At 43.0% G+C, this 20,254-nt stretch overlaps 1 long non-coding RNA gene across 2 annotated transcripts; it reads left to right on the top strand.

Annotated features, from left to right (window-relative positions):
* Window positions 1-13,138: 13,138 nt before the first annotated feature.
* Window positions 13,139-14,076, top strand: LOC134150915 (uncharacterized). Of its 2 annotated transcripts, none has more exons than XR_009960739.1 (3): window positions 13,139-13,297; window positions 13,442-13,571; window positions 13,681-14,076. It is a non-coding gene; the product is annotated as an uncharacterized LOC134150915 (long non-coding RNA). The 2 variants fall into 2 exon arrangements; XR_009960738.1 differs by having other exon boundaries at window positions 13,677-14,076.
* The last annotated feature ends 6,178 nt before the right edge of the window (window positions 14,077-20,254 follow it).

The raw sequence follows: 20,254 nt of genomic DNA, 5'->3' as shown, positions 1-20,254 counted from the left end.
CGGTGGGCTCCCAAAGGATGCGGGGCAGGGAAGGCTGCGCCCGAGGAGCCTCCGACGGCCTTAGCGTGAGCGTAGCCAAGCGTCGGGTTCCCGAGCGTCGGCCTGGGAAGCCTCGGGAGCACGGAAATCCATTTCTAAAGAGAAGGGCTGAAGGAAATGACAAGCTGCGTTACACAGACTCTAACCTGGCTTGCTGTTCTGTGTTTGAATCCGCTGTTACAGCCCCAGGCGTCCCTGGATGATTACTTCTGATGACTGTCGGTGACGTGCGCGTCGGGGTGCGGATGCTGCTGCACCCGCGTGCGCCGCGGCTCCGGGTTTCACGATGCAGCGAGGGCCGGAGCCGACCGCGCCGAGCCGGGTGCCGCCGGGGGGAAGGCGCGGGCGCGGGCGAAGCCCCCGAGCTCCAGCTCCCCGGCTGTTCGCGTGACACCCTGGGCCATGCAAGCTGCCCCTGGGGCTGCTCCTGCGACCTGGTGCTGGGAGAACTGCCACCAAATTGAGCGGGTGGCGACAGGGACTGAAATTCCCCCTCCGCCGTATAGACCTGCAGGAATGCAGAGCAAAGCCACTGGTGCCTTGCCGATTCCCGACCCACCAAAAAGCCTGTTTCCTGCAATTTAATGTGGTGGAAAAGACACCGTATCGTTACAGTCTGACATAAACTAAGAAAGTTTTACTCGACTAAGAAAACGCCGGTTAGGAACCTCCGGGTATGGCTTGTAGGAAAATTACAGGCCTGGGGGACTGTGTAAATCTGATGTGTGAATCGGAGAATCGGCCCGGGAAGAAGTGCCTTCTGGACTGAACTTCTGAGTTCAGCGGGGACTTGCGTGGTGGCCAAGCCTCCTGCTTGGGCCTCACCGCAGGGGTGAGTTTAATCTTTGTGGCTGGCTTGGACAGGGGAGAATGACCGTGAAGGTGCATGGCAGGATTGGCTCTGCTTTGCAGCAGAGGTTCTGAGCTGCAGCAAAGGCTTTCGTCAGTCACCTTCACCGGGATCACCTCTGCACAAAGCTCTTCTGAAAGACATTTAGCTTTTCTGTTCTGCCTTTGAAGCTCCAATTAGCTTGCTTTCTGTTTTGAAGGAATCAAAAATATGCTTGTTAATATAACAGATGACTTCCTTTGGCTGCAGGATTTGTCTCTGTTAGGCACATCATTCAAGAATTATCTATTGTGGTTAAGAAATAATTTCAAGACATCTGGATTTGTGCAAAAATCTGTTAGCAGTAAGTCTTATATTTTCTTCATACTTCATTACTGGCAATCCCCAAAAAGCAATCTTTTCTAAATCAGGGCTTTTTTTCTGCTGTCAGGTTATTGTTCATCATGATATATGAAGCAACAAGAGGGCATTTTCTTTATTTTCCTGAGTTAAGCTAACCATCCACTACTGACAATCCCATTAAAACAGAACAAGTTGAATGTTTAAGTCACACAGTTTTACACTGAATCTATCATTTTGACAAAGGGGTTGGTTTTCCTTTTCTCCCTCCCTCTGAATTTTTCTGCAGGTTGAATGTTGTAACCAACACTTAGAGATCAATATGGACCCCTGTTCTCTGTTACCATATAGGGATATGATTCTCTGATTCCTAATGAAAGGCAAAAGGCCTTTAGCCTTGGAAATCACACTCCTCTGCATCCCATTGCATCTCCCCTCCGACAGATAATGACCTCCTATTCATCATAAGGCGAGCATTGCAAAGATTAATCATTTAGTATTAGTACAGCACTTCGGGTAGCTGAAGTGCTACATACCGTCTAATTAACAATGTTTGGACCATGGAAAACTAATGCATATTTTATTTCCCAATGTGAGTTTGACAGCACTGGCAAGGAGAGGTTGGCTACATTATGGGAAAAGGTGCTGGGAACACAAATTCCTCTCTTATGAAACAACCTCAGGTGTCTGAAATCCTCCAGGCTTTCTCTTTTCTCTCCCTGTTGTTGCTTTCTGAGTTTATCCTCTCTGCTCTACTTCTGCTGAATAGATTAATGCTACAATGTAAAGGTGAAGAGCAAAAATTCTCTGCTGAGTTAGTAGGTGAAAATGCACTGAAGTCAATGAAGATGCACCCATATAAATCTGAGTATTTAACTCAGTAAATCTAAAGTGAGACTTCTTTTCTCCTTACGAAGCAGGTCGCTTTCATTCTTTGGATCTGAGCGGCTTTGCATTTGTGTTTTGTAAGTAGGCATAACCTACTAAACAAGAACAATGTCTAGCACTTGGATATGAGAAGTAAGCCTGTGGGGATGCAGCATGCATCTTGCTAACGTAGTGCTGTTCGGAAGTGAGTCATTCTGGCTTTCTTATCTGGAAACCTGTGTCCTTACATCCAAGTTATATGTATTGATGTAGCATGCTAGAAAAAAATATTTAATGAAACATTAACTAAAAATAAAAAGATCATATCTCTTTTACCCACCAATCCGTGATTCCTTCTGTGCTCCTGACCTGTTAAAGCCATAAAGTTTATTTCCATTAGTTATATTATTGTCCTTTTTTCTGCTTTTCCCTAGGGCATTTACTGTAACGTCAAAGCATCAAATGTATTTTTATGAAATTGCCCTGTAAAAAAAAAAAAAAAAAAAAATTTAAAGCAAGCAACAAAAAAAGGCGATGGATTAGATCTTAAAGCCTTAGAACCGCTCCTTAGACTCCTCTCTGCCACTGGCTTCATTTTGATTTCAAAATATTTTGTTCCTTTGTCCCCTGATTTTCCATGCTCTGTTTTAATATCGCTTTTGTTACAGCATTCATCTAACACTGTATTAAGTGTGTGGCTCTTGAAGTGCACTTTGCAGAAAAGCTGGTGAGGAAATTGCATAACTCCCCAGTGCCAGTAAACAGGCGTGCGCAGGGATTACTGAGTCGGTCTTTTGCATTCGCGTTTAGTTTTGCCAATTGAAATTTGCCATTGAACTCTCAGTCCTTGTGCTGGAACAGAAGGTCAAGTGCTGCCAAGCAGATAGCTCTGCCGAGATAGATCGAGGAGTGCGGCACTTCCTCAGAAGAGTGGCTTATTAAAGTCGTCCCTTGGATATTTCATAACCAGCACACTGTCTGCAGCTGAGAAACAAAGATGCGCTATTAAATACCATCCAGCACCTTAAGATTTACTGCACAGTCGCAGACAATAAACTATGTTAAGTTATAAATGAAAACAAATATTCCTTTAAAACAACAGTAGCAGAGTAGCATGGTGGGTGCTTTAGAAGACGGCAATACTCAGTTTTCTAGCTACATGCAGAAACAGCCGCTCAGCTGCCCAGTTGTATTTCACACGCAGAATTACCAGCAGAGAGGCAATGGTTTGGAACAAAAGTCTCAGACTGTGATCACATGGTCTATTTTCCCCCCCAAACTGTTTATTTAGATATTCATTCACCAGCCAAAGGTCGCATTATCATGACATCCCAAGAAGTAATCTCATGCAAGAGGCACAGCTGCAATTCCTTCCACCTCTTGGACAGGTTAGATGCCAGGGGATGTAATAAATGGGGCCAGTGAACACATGAATGTTGAGAGCTTTTTTCACAGATCAGTGTAACTCAGTTTTCTTTTGGACTGTGCAGTTTATCTACCACAATTTGAAAAAAAAAAAAAACTATAAAAACATTTCACTTGCAAAATGCAGTAGTATATGTGGTTTTTCATTTATCCACTTTTAGGAGGTGTTAAATGTACTGGAACCTGGCAATAACTATAGACTGCAGCTGTATCCCAGGCTGAATTTGTTAAGGTGCTAAAACCAAACTCCAGCTCCTTTCTCTATGTCATGCCCACAGGGAGATTGTTTAATTCCAAGCAAAGGGCTACACTTTAATTTGAAAGTAATGCTCCTTTCTTTGCTAGAGGTGTCCAACATGGAATGTCTCCAAACCGCAAAATGGTCTCAGTCCTTCCACTCTCTGACACAGGCCTGCCAAACTCTGGTCTGTTTGGACCATCTTTGTCTAAAAAAGGAATATCCCCATGCAGTTTCAAAGGGGCATTCAAAGCCTTGATAGCATCTTTGAAACAGGTTACTCATTTTAGATGCTTTAAACTTGGCAGTCCAAGCCCTGTTCTATATCCCTCTTTGATGTTCTTCTGCTACCTTGGCTCCAAGAGACCATTAGTGTATTTCTACATAAAATTATATATGCCAAAACTTGTATGAAACTGATTTTATAGCATTACTTGGCAATCGTGATTTTGTTCAGTGGTACCTATCAGTACTGTTTATATACTTTAAACTAGATATTGAGACAATCTGCTAATTTTTTGTGCAACTTAGTGAAAACTTTGAGCTTCCTTAGAAATAGCAGGGTTTATGTTACGTTTGGGGCTCCCAAGCTTCTTCCAAAATTATTATGATTTCTTTTGATACCCTGAGAAGCTTTAAATTCCAAGTGTAACTTACGCCTGATTTTTCTTTCCTCCTCACTTCAGCACATACATAACTAAGAGTAGAGATGACTTTGGATGAAGCTTGCTGGGAAGCAGAAATGCAAGCTTTCCCCGGAGCAGGGTGAAACCACCACTTATTCTTTGGAACAGCTTGTTCCTACATAAGGCTCTTTAGTTTATATGTCAGGTTGTCAGGAATGGAGGAAGCAAAGGAAATACAGGCTGTATCACCAAATTAGTTAGAGTTGAAAGCTGATGTTGACATTTGGCCTTGTTTAGGAGCTTCAGAGCAGGGATTCTGAAACGAGATGGAGAAAAAGGCGTTCAATCTTTCTTTAAGCAGGATAAACCATCTTAAAGACAACATTAAGAAAAGAGCTATTGACGATAAAGGTCAATAAAGATGTAGCTGAATCTTTATTCAGCTGGAGAACTACTGAGCCAAGAGAACCAGCTAAGCTGATTTGTATTTGAACCTTTCTGTTTCATCTGAAAGGGCTGGATTTGTGTTGGGTTTAGCTGGAAAGCTGGGTCCCACATTGCTCCTTTGGGAATGGATAAAATTTGTTTTAACAAGGAGAAGTAACCCAGCTGATGAGAGGATATTCTAAATGGACATGCTGGGATACAGTTAATCAGATAATCAAATCCTGGCATCTACAACTCTCTTAACAGTGTAGACAAAAGTTCAGCCAGCCGTATTAACCCCTTAATTAATAATCCCGGCACTTAACTACTCTGCTGTTACCCATTAAGGTTCTGTTGACATTGATGGAGTATCGAGACACATTGTCTGTGGTAGGTTCACTAGCACCGGTGGATGGTGCCTAGGTATTGCCAGCACATGACAGATGCTCTATCTGGTGTGTTCAGCCCCCATAGTAATTTCCCTAAATGTCAGAGTTATCCTGTAGTTCTCCTGCGGCCTTGGCTGAAATGATAAAGCAGGGTCTGTTGCTCGACTCCCACGTACATAAACCCTCGAACTGCTTTCCAGTTACGCTGATACTGACTTCTCCGTGCCCTTGTAGATAGCAGCAAAGTCTGTCTCAGCCCCCAGAGAGGTGACATGTCATGAGGAGGGAACCTCCATTTTATCAGTGATCTGTGATTCTCTGAGGTTGAAATGAGAAGACAGTCTGCCATCCAGATGAAATCTCTGCAAGGGGAATTGAAGAAAACCATGTGTTCAGAAGGGGTCATTGTGATAAATGGAACTGTCGTGTCACTAAAGGGACACCAAAAAATGAAACAGCCCATTCTGAAAAATTATGTCCTATGCACCGTGCAGTAAAAATACAATATACAAATTCCACATGAGCTGAAGCGTGAGCAATTTGATCACTGATGTGGCTCATGACCTTTGATTGCTTTTAAATTTTTAGATGCTCTAGAGTGTAATGTGACACCCTGAATGTGACAAAAATGCAGTGTTTCATCTTGTAAATGGTCCAGAATACAGACTGCCACATTCTTTTGCATTAGAACAATCCTACTATGTACTTCTTTTAGAGTATATCTAAGTAAAATTGAGTCACTCCAAAGCTTATAATTCAGCTGGTTACTACTCATCTGAAATTTCAGGGCAAGAGTCAGAAGGGAAGAGATAAGAATATCACAATTTTGACTGAAGCATGGAAACACGCAGCAAGGTTGAAAGCACCCTGCAAGGCATCTGCACAGCACTGAAGTCCAGCTTAGCACTAGGCTGACTCTCATTAGTATTGCAGAGCTGATTGCACCAAGAGCAGTGAGGTTATTCATGAGTAAGTTCTTACTTAACAGAGGAGGGTGCAGTCACTTAATATTTAATATCTTATACTTGATACAGTTGAGACTTAAGCAGCACTTAGGCCCCAAGCAATATTTTTTTAGATATACCATTTCCACTTAGCATTCTTTGATAAGTACTTTTGTTTAAACTATCATGCCATTACTTTTCCAAAGTACAATAAAGTACAGAGAGTTATTGCTAAACAGCAGACTATGTCTGTGTTAGTACACAATGTCAGTAAGTGGTGCAATGTGTAGCACAGAGCGAAGAAAATTCATTACACATTGTAATAAGGATATCTTCCCCTACTCTTAAGAGATATAACAGAAAAGTGTTGAGATGCAAATGCAAAACTGCATTTTCATACTGTATCTTGTCATCTTTTGTGTAACTCGTAGTGTCTATCCCTCTAAGAAACTAATCCTCTCTACTATACACTAATAACAGAGAAAGTCAAGCAAAGAATGAAGGAAATCTTTTGTTGTCTCTAAAATGACAGTCAAAAGTCTGAAAGAGTCACTGGTGCTCTTTTTCATGAGGTCTTAAAAACATACAGATTCCTTACTCAGAAAAATCCATGAAGACGATGAAAGCTTTCTACAAACTGAATGCTTTCTCCCATTAAGGTGTTATAAATAACCATAAATATCTTGACCTCATCACTAAGCAGAGTATGGGCTTGTCCACAATGTATAATTCAGTAAATAACCTTGAGCATAAAAATGAGATTCTACTCCAGAAAACTCTTTAATCTCCCTTGTTTTTATGGATCAGCAAAGGTGTCAGACGTTTGACACTCTAGATAATTGAGCTCTTGCATTTAGAGCACAGCCTACAAATAATGGCAACTTTGCTTTGAAATAGTCTTTCTAAACTTTGGTTTGACAATTAGCATTTCAAAAGGTTGCATCTATGTAGCTGCCATCACCTAATGCACAGTTTGAATCAAATGTAAGGATTAATAGCACAGCACTAAAAACAGCCATAAAATCTACCTGCCTTGGAAGTGTTCCTGCTGGCTCTCTAATAGATGAAAATCCCAAGTCTCATATCCATGAAACAAGCTGCAATTGGCCATCCTCAATGTGGGGTGAGAGGAAAGCACCATTCACCTTCCTGCACAGACCAAAGCTCACTGCATAGGACTGTTCTCCACCCCAAACAAGTGCTGCTGAGACATGGGTTTGCTTGCATGAAAAAAGCATCAAGAGGTTTCCATCCAAAAGATTTCTTTGGGTACTTCTAGGGATAGATGGTAAAATAGCAGCTCTATCCAGGAGAGGAACATCCTCGCTCATGTGCATGTGTTGCACATGGATGCCCTGCGTGGAAGCTGAACCTGGGAGCTGGCAGGTCGAGGAGGTTCAGCAGTCCTCACCTTTCTGCACCTCTGGTCACTGAAGTCAGAAATAAGGACAATGTCTCTTTTGGCCGTGGCAAAAACAGAATTAAGTAAATGCCAGCAACTTTTGTCAGCCACTCTGAAGCTGTCAAGTATTTAAGGTATAATCTCGGTGGTGGAAATTATACATCTATAGAGAACAGCAAAAGACTGATGTGGCAAACAAGCTCCACTTAGTCCCACTTTGAAACTAGCCAGAGATTCAAGGGTTTATCTTCAGGGGTATTTGCAAATTCATCACTAAAATATGAATTTAGATGACAAGAGCGACATATGATCAAGGCTAAAGCCAACGCACGTTCATGCTTCGAGTGGGCAGTTACACTCAAGTGTACCAGGCACCTTAAATCCGCAGAAGTCCTGCTCCCGCTCGTACGCACTTGCAAAGCAGGCGTTGGGCCAGCTTCTGTGCTTGCAGATCACCGGGAGGGGAACCTATTTGCTGCTTTTCTGGATTGCCTAGTGCTAGGTGGAAATGTTAATATTAGGGGCCTTTTTTTCTCTCCTTTAAATGAATGCAAACAACAAGGGTTTTGTTTCCAGCTCATTCTTTAATAATTGGGGTAGTCATAATGAATCTGTTCTTAGGGTAGAATTAATACGAGATCGTAATGGTGATTAGGCAATTAGCAAGTACCAGGAGTATTTAACCTTCCTGGTGACAGTATGTCTGACATCACCTGAGCTCATGCAGATTCCCTGGAAAGAATTAACAATTTTAAATCACCCCATTTAAGTTATTAATTATGAAATATAAATGGGCCAGAAATGACGCCAGTGGTGCACAGTATCATGGTGATTTTACACCTCCATATATTTCAAATCTACATGTTTTCTATCTTCTTTTTCATTATAAATTGAAATATGACTGCAAGCATCTGAAGACATTTGCACTGGCAACCATTGGCTACTCTCACAAATATTCTTGCTCCCATGAATGAAGAGGAAGTAAAAAGATTTCCTTTCCTGCTCCTCTTGATTTGAAAATTCAATTAGTACAGAAATGTTAGAGTGACCAAGTATTTCAATCATTTTTATTTTACTGCCAACATTTTCATTTGGAACAATATTCATTTTAATCTGTAATGTTGTTTTTTTCCTCTTCACACATATCACTGCAAGAGATTATTGAGCTGTAGCAATATAAGAATTGATTTCTTTGCATTGCAGTGCACCAGCTCCCAAAGTGTGCACCTAGATGGGGCAAACAAGAGCAGCTTAGCCTTTCTTCCTATCTCCAGTAAACAGCACTAAACTGAAGATCCCCCCACCAGCCCTGCTAACGCAAAGATTAAAAAAAAAAAAAAAAAAAAAAAGTGACTCCTCTTGAGAGGTTTCACAAGCAACTTGCCGAAGATATTTATATACAGACATGAAATCCTGTTCCAAAGGAAGTTTGTCGAAGTCTTGCTCCCATAATATATGTTTACAGCTTTAGAGTTTGCTTTCATAAATTTTCTGTTTAGTCATTTCATGGATTGTAAATGTGCATGTGTGATTGCATAAATCTGGGTACACCCACACATATCTATAGGTATCTATCTATCCCATTCAGGTTGACTCTCTCTCTTTGATGCACAGTTATAGCTCTTCTCCGGGTTCCTAACACTGCATTACAGTTTCTCTTTATTAGCAGTCAATAATGTATTAATGCATTCCTTGGTGGGAAGTGTGCTCCTATTACCTTGGACACTCATTTAGTTGAATTTGATAGTGACAACACATTGACATTGGTAAGGTTAATGATCCAATACTTTATTTCACTGAACAAGTGGAACAACATTTAGTACATTGTTCCACAATGTCCTAGAGAGCTGTCTGTGCTATTATTTTAATAGTACTATGGCATCTTTGCCCTTTAAGTAATTGGCACCATGAAAATTTTCTCTAGAACCTGTCACAATTGATTAGTATTGCACTGAATTACAAAAAAATTACTTTTATTTTCCCTTTTCAATCTCTTTTCGTGGAAGGAGGGCAGAATTTGATCTTCATAGATGTGAAGGGCTGACAGCACTAAAAGTAGAGTAGAGAGAAAGAGTACCAGGGCTACTTTGATTTTTTGGATCTGGAGCCAAAACAAAATTCTCCCATTCCCACATCATCCTGACCTGCAGAGTTCATCCTTCCTGGATTTCAGAGGATGGCTAGTGCTATCTCTGTTTTTCTGGCCAAGGTAAGCAATACACAGTATTTCTCAGCATGTTGTGTGTTTTTCTGTGCCCCAACATGGTTGCACCTTTTCTGGGTTTTGTTGGTAGAAAGCTGGTAACCTGCGGTGGACCATGGAGCATGCCTTGTTCCAACCAGAATATTCCCCACTTCGTGTTCGTATTACCCCAAACAAGATACATGATTTAAGCTGCACAGAGAACTTAAATCAGTGATGTTGCACAGCATCCCTGCAGGTTCATCTGTAAAACTGTTTTTCATAGGATATAAGTAATTGTATTCGTATGTTCTAGAGGGAGGAGAAAACAAATATGGGGATTAATTTGGCTGAGTAATGAAGTAAAACATGGTTGACTGCCATTTTGTGTCTGCTACTGGACTTGGTGATGTGATCCAGGAACACTTTGCATTGTATTTACCAACCTTACAGTGTCTGGAGTTGCATCTGAAAAGCAGGGAATTTCTTCATCTTCAAAAAGGGTTGGAAAATTAAAGGGAACATGCACAAGACAAAGTCTCTGTTCAGTGCAAAAGCCAATAGCACAGCTCTGAAATTATGATACCTGAAAAGAGAAAGGTGGCATTTGGTGGCAGTGCCCTGGCAGGCAACCAGAGTTTTACCATTGGAGCTTTAAGGTACAAAGTAGAACATCGTTTCTATGTATGTACCAACAACTAAAATTTTCTCAACATCGCATTCATTTTGTCCTTCTATCACCTTCTCCCCTCTCTTTTAAATTACCCTTGATTGTACAACATCTGCTCCCTTCATGCCTGCATATGGCTTTCTCCTTAAATCTGCATTTCTGTCTAGGGACTGCATACAAATATCCAACTAAAAGTTTTCTGTTGAAGATCTACATTTAGTCAAACAGGCAGGTTCTGTTAACAGGGGGGCAGAATTTGTAACTGAACTGACCAGCTTATCTACTGTTGGGCTGGTTTCTGGTACTACTTCTTGCAGTAGAGTATTGCCAGCTGGCAACTTGTGTACACGTACCATTTCTTGTAGACATTTTTTTCCTTCAATTGCCTCAAAAAACAGGCAGGGAGGAGGTAAAAGACTTCTTGGCCCTGCTGTCTTGCAGCCTGGACAAGAACAGGTCTTCCTGAGCCATACATGGGATGCCCTTGCCTTTCTCAAGTAGCTTTGCTGAGGTGTTCTACCTACAGCTGTGTGATCATGCAGACCTCAGTGCCAGGACCTCCAATTTGTGCCCACAGCCTCTCTGTCCCCTTGCCGTGTGGGTTGCTACCGAAAGGACAAACCATTGCTGATGTGGGGCTGACGGGTGGGTAGGACAGAAATCCCTGCTGCTCTGCAGATCTGCTCAACGTAACCACAAATCACCTTAGATCACAAATTAAATTATTCAATCTATAACTATTATATACCCAGACCATTTTACTCTAGAGAAAGAATTAATATCAGTGTAACTGTAAAAGGTAACAGCATGCAGGAAAGGAAGTAACTGCGCAATGGAATTGTAATGACGGGTGTCAAACAGGGACACGGACAAGAGCCAAAGTAGTGAGCTATGGATCAAACCCCCCATCTTCAGACAGGCAATTGTATTTCATTCTAGTAGTCAAAAAATAAAATCCTCACAGATGTAAAATACTGAAACGTGAAAGGAATGTAAGGTTTTTTGTGCTAATGAGTAAAATTCCTACAATTAATATGCTCAGGATGTCTTCTCAAGAAGACATTTGCTGTCCAGAACACCCACCAAAGATTTTCAACAAAGCTCAGGGTTGCAAGTGTATAGGATGGCAAGATAAAGGCATATTCACCTGTGAGCTATATTTAATAAAAAGTTATCCCTCTTTTGATTTTAAACCTTAAAAAATAACTATATAAAAAGACAGCACTGTCTTCTGATCATCTGTATCTGCTTACAAGGTAGTTATGTAGTATTTTCTGCTGTCATTGTAGGTTACATTGAGTGGCTTCTGTTGTCATAGTGGAGGAGACAGATTCCTGTATGGTCAAACAAGGCTGACTTTCAAGGGTTAAAACACAGAAACTTTGAATTCCTTATTGACTTACAGTGCGACCATAGACCACTGATATAACTCTTGGTGCATTGATCTCCTGAGTGGTGAATAGCTGGGTTATTTCATAATCAAGCCCTTATTTTATGCCCATCACCATGCATCTAATTGACTTATATCACCTTCCTTCAGTGGCCTGGAATTTGAATTGTCCAAGGGCATAGCCTGGATCCCCTGGGAATAACATGCAGGGGATGCTCAGGAATAAGTATAGATCCCATCCTGCCCCATCCTGCAAGATGCTTTACGCTTCATGCGAGGTTTTTGGCATCCCAGATATCAAGTAAGATGAGTGGGGAAAAGGGTATTCAGGATGTCCTTGGACCTCAGCTGGGGAGAGCCGCATCCTGCGTGCTCTGAGGGAGCGATAGCTGGCACGAGAGGTGTGCGGGATGCGGGTTTGTCGTCGGGGCGGGTTCCCTGGCCTCTCCTCCTGCTGATAAATCTTGATGAAGGGGCTGGAGAAGCTCCTGTCAGTTCACCCAGCTCCAAAACCTGCTATAGGACAATGAAACCCGGTGTCACAAGGTGAAAGAGAGGTATTTATCTAACGCCGCAAGAAAAGGGCCTCCTTTTATGAACATGTTTATTCAGGTTTTTGCTAACCTTCTTCCCTTCTGTCTTTCTTCCCTGCAACATACCCCCTGGCCCTTTACCTCCATTCCCCAGCTGAGCCTTTCTGGAATATACTCTATATTTGTCTCTTGCTTCCCTGAACACCCATTATTATGTAGAATAATAATGCAGGAGCTCTGCTCGGCACCTCTGCTCAGAGGCTCCAAGTGGGTTGAATTGTAGCCAGCGGCAGGGGGTGATAAATGTAGCGTAAGATGCCTTTTCCACAGCAAACTGCAAATTGCCTCAGCAGCACGGCCCACAAAAGGTTCCCGCGGAGCAAATTTATCTCCCATTGTCGGCCCAAGGAGGAGAGCCGAGAGGACCAGGCGTGCTATTTTTAAAAAGTCACATTTGATCTTGTTCAGGCTCAGAGTCCAGAGTATTTTAAAGGACTTTTCGTGGAAAATGAAGGCCTGAGAATGCTGCACAGATAAAGGGATTTATTTTTAACAGCAGCCAGGGTTCATGACCATGTAAGCATTTCAATTTTAAGCCACTCAGTTTGAATAATATATTTTGCCAAAGTGAATGTTATGTCATCTAATAACTCCTGGGCAGGAGGAGGGATGGTGACTGGGGAAGGGGAGAATAAGACTGTTAGAGAGAAATTACCCTCTATCGATTATCATACGCTCACTAAAAAGGGAGAAGGGGTGGAGAGACACCATAGAGTTTATCTACCCATTCAGGAGTTTATACACTTCCTCCCATATGGTTCAGCCTTGAGAGAGCAGCGTGATGGGCACTGTAGAAGAATGTGAGGTGACTGATATATAGTTGGAAACCTACGGTGATGGATGATAGAAAAAGAGAGAGGGGAACATTTGGTGGTTGATTGATAGCAGCACCACAGCTGAAGTATCCACAATTAATGGTATGAGTCACCCTGATATATTATAATGTTAAATACCTTTGCATTTGATGCTCACTTGTCATGTTTCTACTATACTGTCCTTCAAATGCCAGGTAATAAATCAGAGGTGGATATTTAGTATTAGCTTGTTGAATTTATCCACAGATGGCCAGCTGCGGAGGAGCATGGGGCGACCGGGGCGGAGGAGCCCTCTGCGCCTCTCCTGAGCATCTGCTGCCACCGACCTGCCTTGGGATCCTCACCTGGATCTCAGCTGGGATGCCTGAATTTATGAGTATGTTTCCAGGAATATATGCTCTACTGCCCTTAATTGTATCCTTCATTAGCACCCTAGAATTATTATTTGCTTTATATTAATTGTTATCTCTCCTTTGCTGAGGAAGGGGCAAACAGAGCAGAACAGCTCACAGTCATCTGATGGAAAGAAAAAGGGCAGGAGGTAAAAGCCGAGGTCCTGGGGGGGTACAGTGAAGTGCTTGGAAATGCCTGGGGCGAAAGGAAAAGGAAGATGTGAACGCCGGCATCCTCACGCTGTTCTGTTCCTTCCGTTTGTGCCAAATCCCACTTTGAAAATTTGTTTTGGTTGTGTTCATGTAACGTTAAAATTAGATTAGTCATTTCAAAATCTGATGTGTGCTTGCTGTCTACATTTTCAAAGGAAATTAGTAACTGCAATGGAATTATTCTGGATTTAGGAGCGTGTAAATGAAAGTGGATTAGCTCTCTTTGCCTCAGTGTACCTATTTGTGATATAATGGTAAGTAAATACTTTAATGCTAGTGTGAAGTCAGGCTTAATTTATTAATGTCTTGCCTAATTAACATTTAAAGATCCTTCCTCGATCCTTCCTCAGAAAGAGGATTATTATTAACACTAAGATTATTATTCCACTAGTGTTGATTTTAGCTGAATTCGTATGAATAGGCGATTAGTACCTTTAAGCCAAGAATTTATTAACAGAGCCTGATGGCAGCCTGACCAGCATCAGGTTGCTGATAACAGCTAGACTAGACACTGGGGCCAATTACACAGAAGGCATGTGCTCGTTTCTGTAGGCAAATAGTCAAAGGAGCTAATAAGAAAACAACATCTAAAACAACTTGCACTATATATTCATTTTCCCTTAGCTTAGTTGAAAACGGATCAACCTATTTACAATTCAGAGTTGAATTTGAGGGCTTAGAACCTATTTCTCTGTTAACATAATGAAAAATAAATACAAAGTTGTTTTCTTTTTTTCAAATGGCCTTTAAAGTTAAGGTCTATTTATGCACTGTATATTTCCCAAGGACAGAATTAAAAAAAATATTCACTCCTCATCTTTATATAAGATATCTTCGTATCTTTTCCCATGAAAATAATTCATGTCACTGAGAAAAAAATCTTCTGTGAATCACTGATGAGTCTTTGATGCTTAATGTGCTGTCCAGCATATGCATGGAGTTCTCTCGAAATTTAGTTTAACAAGAGAATCTGATTTTCTTCCTAACATCATTAAAGTTTCCCCTTCAAATTTCACTTAACAAGCAAATGAATGTTCTCCTAGCGTAATTATAGTTTCTTTTTTGAATTTCATTTAAAAAAAGTCAGCCTTACCCATTCTGTGTTTTTACACAACAAGGACCCAAGCCAGCTGAACCATGCTGTGAATTATTTCAAATATGGCCTGTAACGTGGTTTAAAACGTAAGTATGGCAGGGCTCTCAGGGAGACAACCTTCCCGGTGCTCAAGGAAACCGCGGCAAAGCAGCCGTACGTGGGGCTGGCTGCTTTCTGAACCACCTTGTATAGAAAGCGGTATTCTGCTAAGTCAGCTTTCATGTACATTTGTTCAAAATTTGAATGGTTGCTTTCTGGAAAGTCTTTGTCACGGCCAGCAAGTCTTTGACCATCAGGAGGTTTTGGCATGATAGACTTTTGTACCTGTCGTGTGATAACTGGACAGCAAATGGTCACATCCGCAGCTGATGCAGATCAGCCTCTGCCCACTGACACCACCGTGCTGATGCCACTTTATACCAACTTAAGCACTTGGCCAAAATGGGGAAATTCTTAACATACTGTAGTGGATGCCCAACGATCACAAACATTCATTAGCAAGAATGTAGGATAGGTGGAAACATGGGTGGTGAAATATGGTGTGGTCCAAGATGTGACTGGCTGCAATGCAGTCGCAGCGGGGCACGTGCCGGGGAAGGGTGCCTGCCGTGGACACGGGGTCTTCGCTTGTAGGCAAGCGCAGCAGATAATTCTGCACTGCATGATTAATCTTAATCAGATGTCACCTGATTTTTTGATACACACTGAAGGTCTCAAGCCAATGGTTTATAGAGAGTCAGTCAAAAATGACCAGCAAACCTCTGGCCACAGGGGGCTCCAGGGCCTCCCCGGACAACTCTCACCCACGTTTGAAAACGGCCAGTGTTGAAGCTCAGATTTGGCAGCACAATCCTGGGCAGCATTTTAGGGCTCTGAGAAGGTCCCCGTGCAGTAGTGCAGGGTTTGTCACTTCTGCTCCATTTCCCCCTCAGTTATTTTCCTCCAAAAAGGCTGATCCGGCCCCGGCCCCCGCCATCGCAGGGAGGAGGGAGGGAGATTTTCCTGCCAGACCTGACAAATGAGCTGGGAAGCGCGAGATCTGACTGCCACTGTCTGCACATGCACCTACATATGTTGCAGCAGACGTTATTACCCTGATAATTTTCCCCATGTCAAGTTCTTGCCTGTTTATTATTTTCCCAGTCCCTCATACCTGTCTGCATTGCTGGCGGTTTCTCGCCATCGTGTTTAAGCTCTGCTTTTCTGTTTTTTTCTGCTGTGGGTTTGCAGATCATTTTCCTTCAGAATAAATGGCATATATCCCTAACATCTGAACTGGTAGAACGTGAATAATTAGAGTCGAGTGCAAGTAATTTTTGAGTCAAGGCCTTAGTGTGTCATGGGTTGTAAAATTTAATCTGCCAGCAGCTCCTGGCCTCATATCAATTACATACAGTAAAATGAGGGAAAGTGTCCCATATTTCTGTGCAGTTATGGGAAATGCCATGCTTGCGTTTTAACGTCACATATTACCTCTGTTCTTATCTATATTGCTAGGTCACTTAGCCAGAAGTGGTGGAATTGTTCCTGTTATATGCAAGTGTGGAGTTGGTTTTTTTTAAATGCACCCAAGAGGGGTTCCTCTTCCTCCTCGGTGCCTGCATGCATCGAGTACGTAGTTTTGTATTCCTTTGTTACTGATAATGGGAATTGCAGACAGGTAGAGACCTAACCCCCGTGTGCAGAGCACTCAGGTCCCAGAGCAGCAATTCTGTCCCGTTTGCTGCTGGGACAACTGGACTATAAGTCATTACCAGTGAGTAAATTACTGGAAGGGGCAGTCAGCAATTTAAGGGAAGGCAATGGGCAATAATGAGGTGGTCTTTTGACTTGTATCCTGCTTTGTTGGAGGTGATGTGATCCAGCTGGCAGTGCGCTGCAGGAAGACAGTACCGAGTTTCCAGCTCTCATGCTGCCACACAGTAACATAAGCAAGTGGCTCTGGGCATCTCTCCAGGCTGGATCTGCTCCTGCCCTAGCCTGGGTTTTTGGACAAGTCCTGGGCTCGGGGAGCAACTTTGGAGTGTACGGCCATCATGGACATCTGCGTGAGCAAGGCCAGGTAGGAGGTGACCTCAGGTGCCTCAGTTGCTCCCCACTAACTATATATATGCATGTTATTACCCCATTAAACATAAAGGAACTGAGTCCTCTTTTCACAGCGAGGTGTGCTCGCTCTCATTAGCTTGCCTTCCCCAGCAGTGACATTTTACACATGAACATTTACCTTGGAGTAGCTCTAAGCCCAAACCCGCTGTTGCCCTGTGCTTGCTCAGGCTGCAAAGCTGGCTCTTGCTGTGTGTTTGCAGAACAGTTAAAATAATCATGCTACAGTACAAATAATAATAAAACATCCAGTGCATCTCAAAGTGCCAAAGAAGGAATGAATAATTATCCATATAATAGAATATATCTATAAACAGAAACTGCATTAAGACCAGATGAAAATAACATTGGGAACAACGTATTGTTACAAAGCTCTTTTCTCTCTCTCTCTCTCTCTGAGTATGTCTGGGGATGCTTAAACTTTATTTTTGAGGAAAAAAAAATCTTCTTGTTTCTACTCTATTTGTATGCTACCGTAACAGTTTTGAGAAATTAAAAATAATTGATACATTTGAGAAAGCACAAGCAGTAACTACTTCATATTTTAAAAGCCTTGCAAATATCCAGGAAAAAGTGCTGTGCATGCAAAATACTAAAGTCTGCTCAAAGTGATGCAATGAAGTCCTCTTTTATGGGAATAACTACGACTGCATATAATAAACCAGTAGATGGAGGTTTTCTGTTGTAATTGTGCAGAACCTGGAATGATCCCTCTTTTTTAAGTACTTGAGCTCTTTTTGCTGGGTGGGGAAACGATTTTCCCTTCAGTAGGTAAAAGTAATTTCTAAAGAGCTCCTGGCCATCACCCATTCTGCTAAATATGGACTCATTCTGTAATGACAAACACATTAATTACCAGTAATTTGGAAAAAGACTTGATGGCTATTAGTGCATTAAATGGAACAAATTAAACCTGATATGAGGCATTTCTATGTGATACCATGGCAGCAGTTTCATACGATATTTTTTGATGAATATGTAACACGCAAGTGCCCTCAGCTCTGTGCAGTACCCTGCATTAGGAGCAATCACACAGAATGGACCTCTAAAGAAGTCTGTTTTATTAGGTAAAAGGGAATGAAGCACAGAAAATAGAATTAAAGATGAATAAAAGCCTCCATTATTTGGCAAAATTAAATGCAGTTTTCCAAGTAAAGAAGGCAAAAGTCAGTCATTATCTGTCTGTAATACATCGCAGCAGATAATAAAGAGAGGTTTATGATCTCTGAAAGCAAATTAGAGGATATTTAAACAACACGTCTTTCTATGAAGGAGAGATAATTACAAAATCAGGTCAAAACGCAGAACAATCCAACGCTGCCCTGTGCTAACGTTACATGAATACGCCGAAATCCCCTGTATTCTCTCGCCAGAGGAGGGTTCGTTTGGGATGCAGCTGTTCTCATTATCGTTCATCATCTGGACTCGCAGAGCCCGGAGAGCGCGTGGTGGTGCTTGGCAGCGCCGCCGGCCGTGCGCCCTGCACCCAGCGCCCGCCTCCGCCGGCACGCGGCCGGCCTCGCGCGCGGGAACCTTCTCCTCCTCTGCCTTGTGAAGCAACGTGGGCCCTGCTGCCCGTACCCCGGCAGCCCCTGAGTCTAGGATGTGCTCAAATGCCTCTTCAGATGAGGGGACGTGAGCTTCCGTGAACGTTGGTGAACTTTGGATCTTCCACTGTTGTATCCGTACCGATTTCCTTTTCATGCCTTTCTCTTCATCTCCTCAGGTGGGCATCTCTGGAAGCCCCAGGAGTTACAGGAGTTACTGGGATGTAGGAAATGCTCGGATTAGCCCTCACTCTGCTCCCTCTGAGGTCGGTGGATTTTTAACCTTACTGTCAGCATTGGCGAGAACAACAACACGGCGCCCGTTTGGAGGCTGGATGCCGTCTTCCCATGCAACAGATTATGCATGTTTTTGAAAGACCGGATTTTGGATCCTTTAGGTATGTTTTGCTGTGCCTCCTGCACTGCACCCGGCAGCAATGTGCCGGATGCCGCGGGGCCGGGCTGGTGCGCGAGTCGGCCTGCAGCCCTCGGCCAGGCGCCAGAGCCGTCGGTCTGGCTCGCGCATGGGTGTAATGTGAGACGGGAGCAAGCGTCCCAGACTCAGGACAGCTCTTGGCCGTCTCCCCAGCATACCGACCCTGAATTTCCAAGCATTCGGCAAAATTCTGTAAGTTTTCCCCAGTTTAGCCGGGAGCAGAATTCTGCTGATCATGACAAAGGATGAGCCGAGTCCCAGACTTTGCTCTTCTCTAATCCTCTGTGACGCAGAGTATGAAAATTAAACTGATTGCAGCACTAGCTAGCAAGCACTAGCGGGCATCCTGCCTGCGCCTGCCCCCGGGGCAGAACGGGGCAGCTCAAAAGGTCTTTTCTCTGCTCTAATTTCAGGGTTTTTTTTGATTCACTTTGCTCTGCTGTAGGATGAAAAAGGAAAAGGCAAAGCACCTGGACAAATTGTTTCTGGTCTTGGATACTAATGGAAAGAAAAATGTCAGAGTAGATGAAAACGAGGTCGTTCCTGCTGAAGGAGGGCAGCAGATGAGATCAGAGCAGAGCCGCCAGCTCCGTCCGGCCCTTCATTAGCCGTGCAAAAACACTCAGGCTAATAGCAGAGGCCACGAGTGGCATCACTTGACAAACCGAGATACACTCTGCAGAGTTAAAAACCACCTTCTCCTCCCCCTCCCCGGGGAGATCCTGGCTTGTTTTTCCTTATGGCAAAGCAGTGGGAAAATCAGAAGCTTCCAACCAGCTCCCAGACCAGGTTTTTATGTTTTATTGCAGCCCAAGTCTGCAGACCTCACATTTCAGCTCTCTGCTGGTTTGGCTCTGGCAGCGCGTCCATGCGAGGCTCAGGAGCAGATCGGATGGTGGTAGCCGTGTCGGGGTGTTTGTGACTTCTGGACTCTGCGGGTGTTGTGGAGACAATAACTGCAGCAGCTAGTGCTAAAGAATGAGATAGGTTTGTGCTGCGTGTTGTTTTCTGTTCCTTCTGTGGCACCCAATGCTCAGGACACCTGCTGGACAACGAAACGTTATTGAAAGAGTCATTCCTCATTTATTGCATGTGAGAAACTCCAGTTAAAGTTGAGCTGAGCCTGAAACCTCAGGCATAATCCTCCGAGTTGCACCAAACCAGAGACTGTTCGTGACAAAGCAGCTCTGGAAGAGCAGCGATGGAAGCCAGCGGACGGCCCAGCCAAACCATTGCTGAAAGGAAACTAAAGCCCAGAACTTCGGGGAG

This window comes from Rhea pennata, chromosome 25 (genome assembly GCF_028389875.1).
Source record: "Rhea pennata isolate bPtePen1 chromosome 25, bPtePen1.pri, whole genome shotgun sequence".
NCBI classification, from domain to species: domain Eukaryota; kingdom Metazoa; phylum Chordata; class Aves; order Rheiformes; family Rheidae; genus Rhea; species Rhea pennata.
The sequence above is the reverse complement of the archived record's forward strand: the minus strand, read 5'-3'. Positions and strand labels throughout refer to the sequence as shown.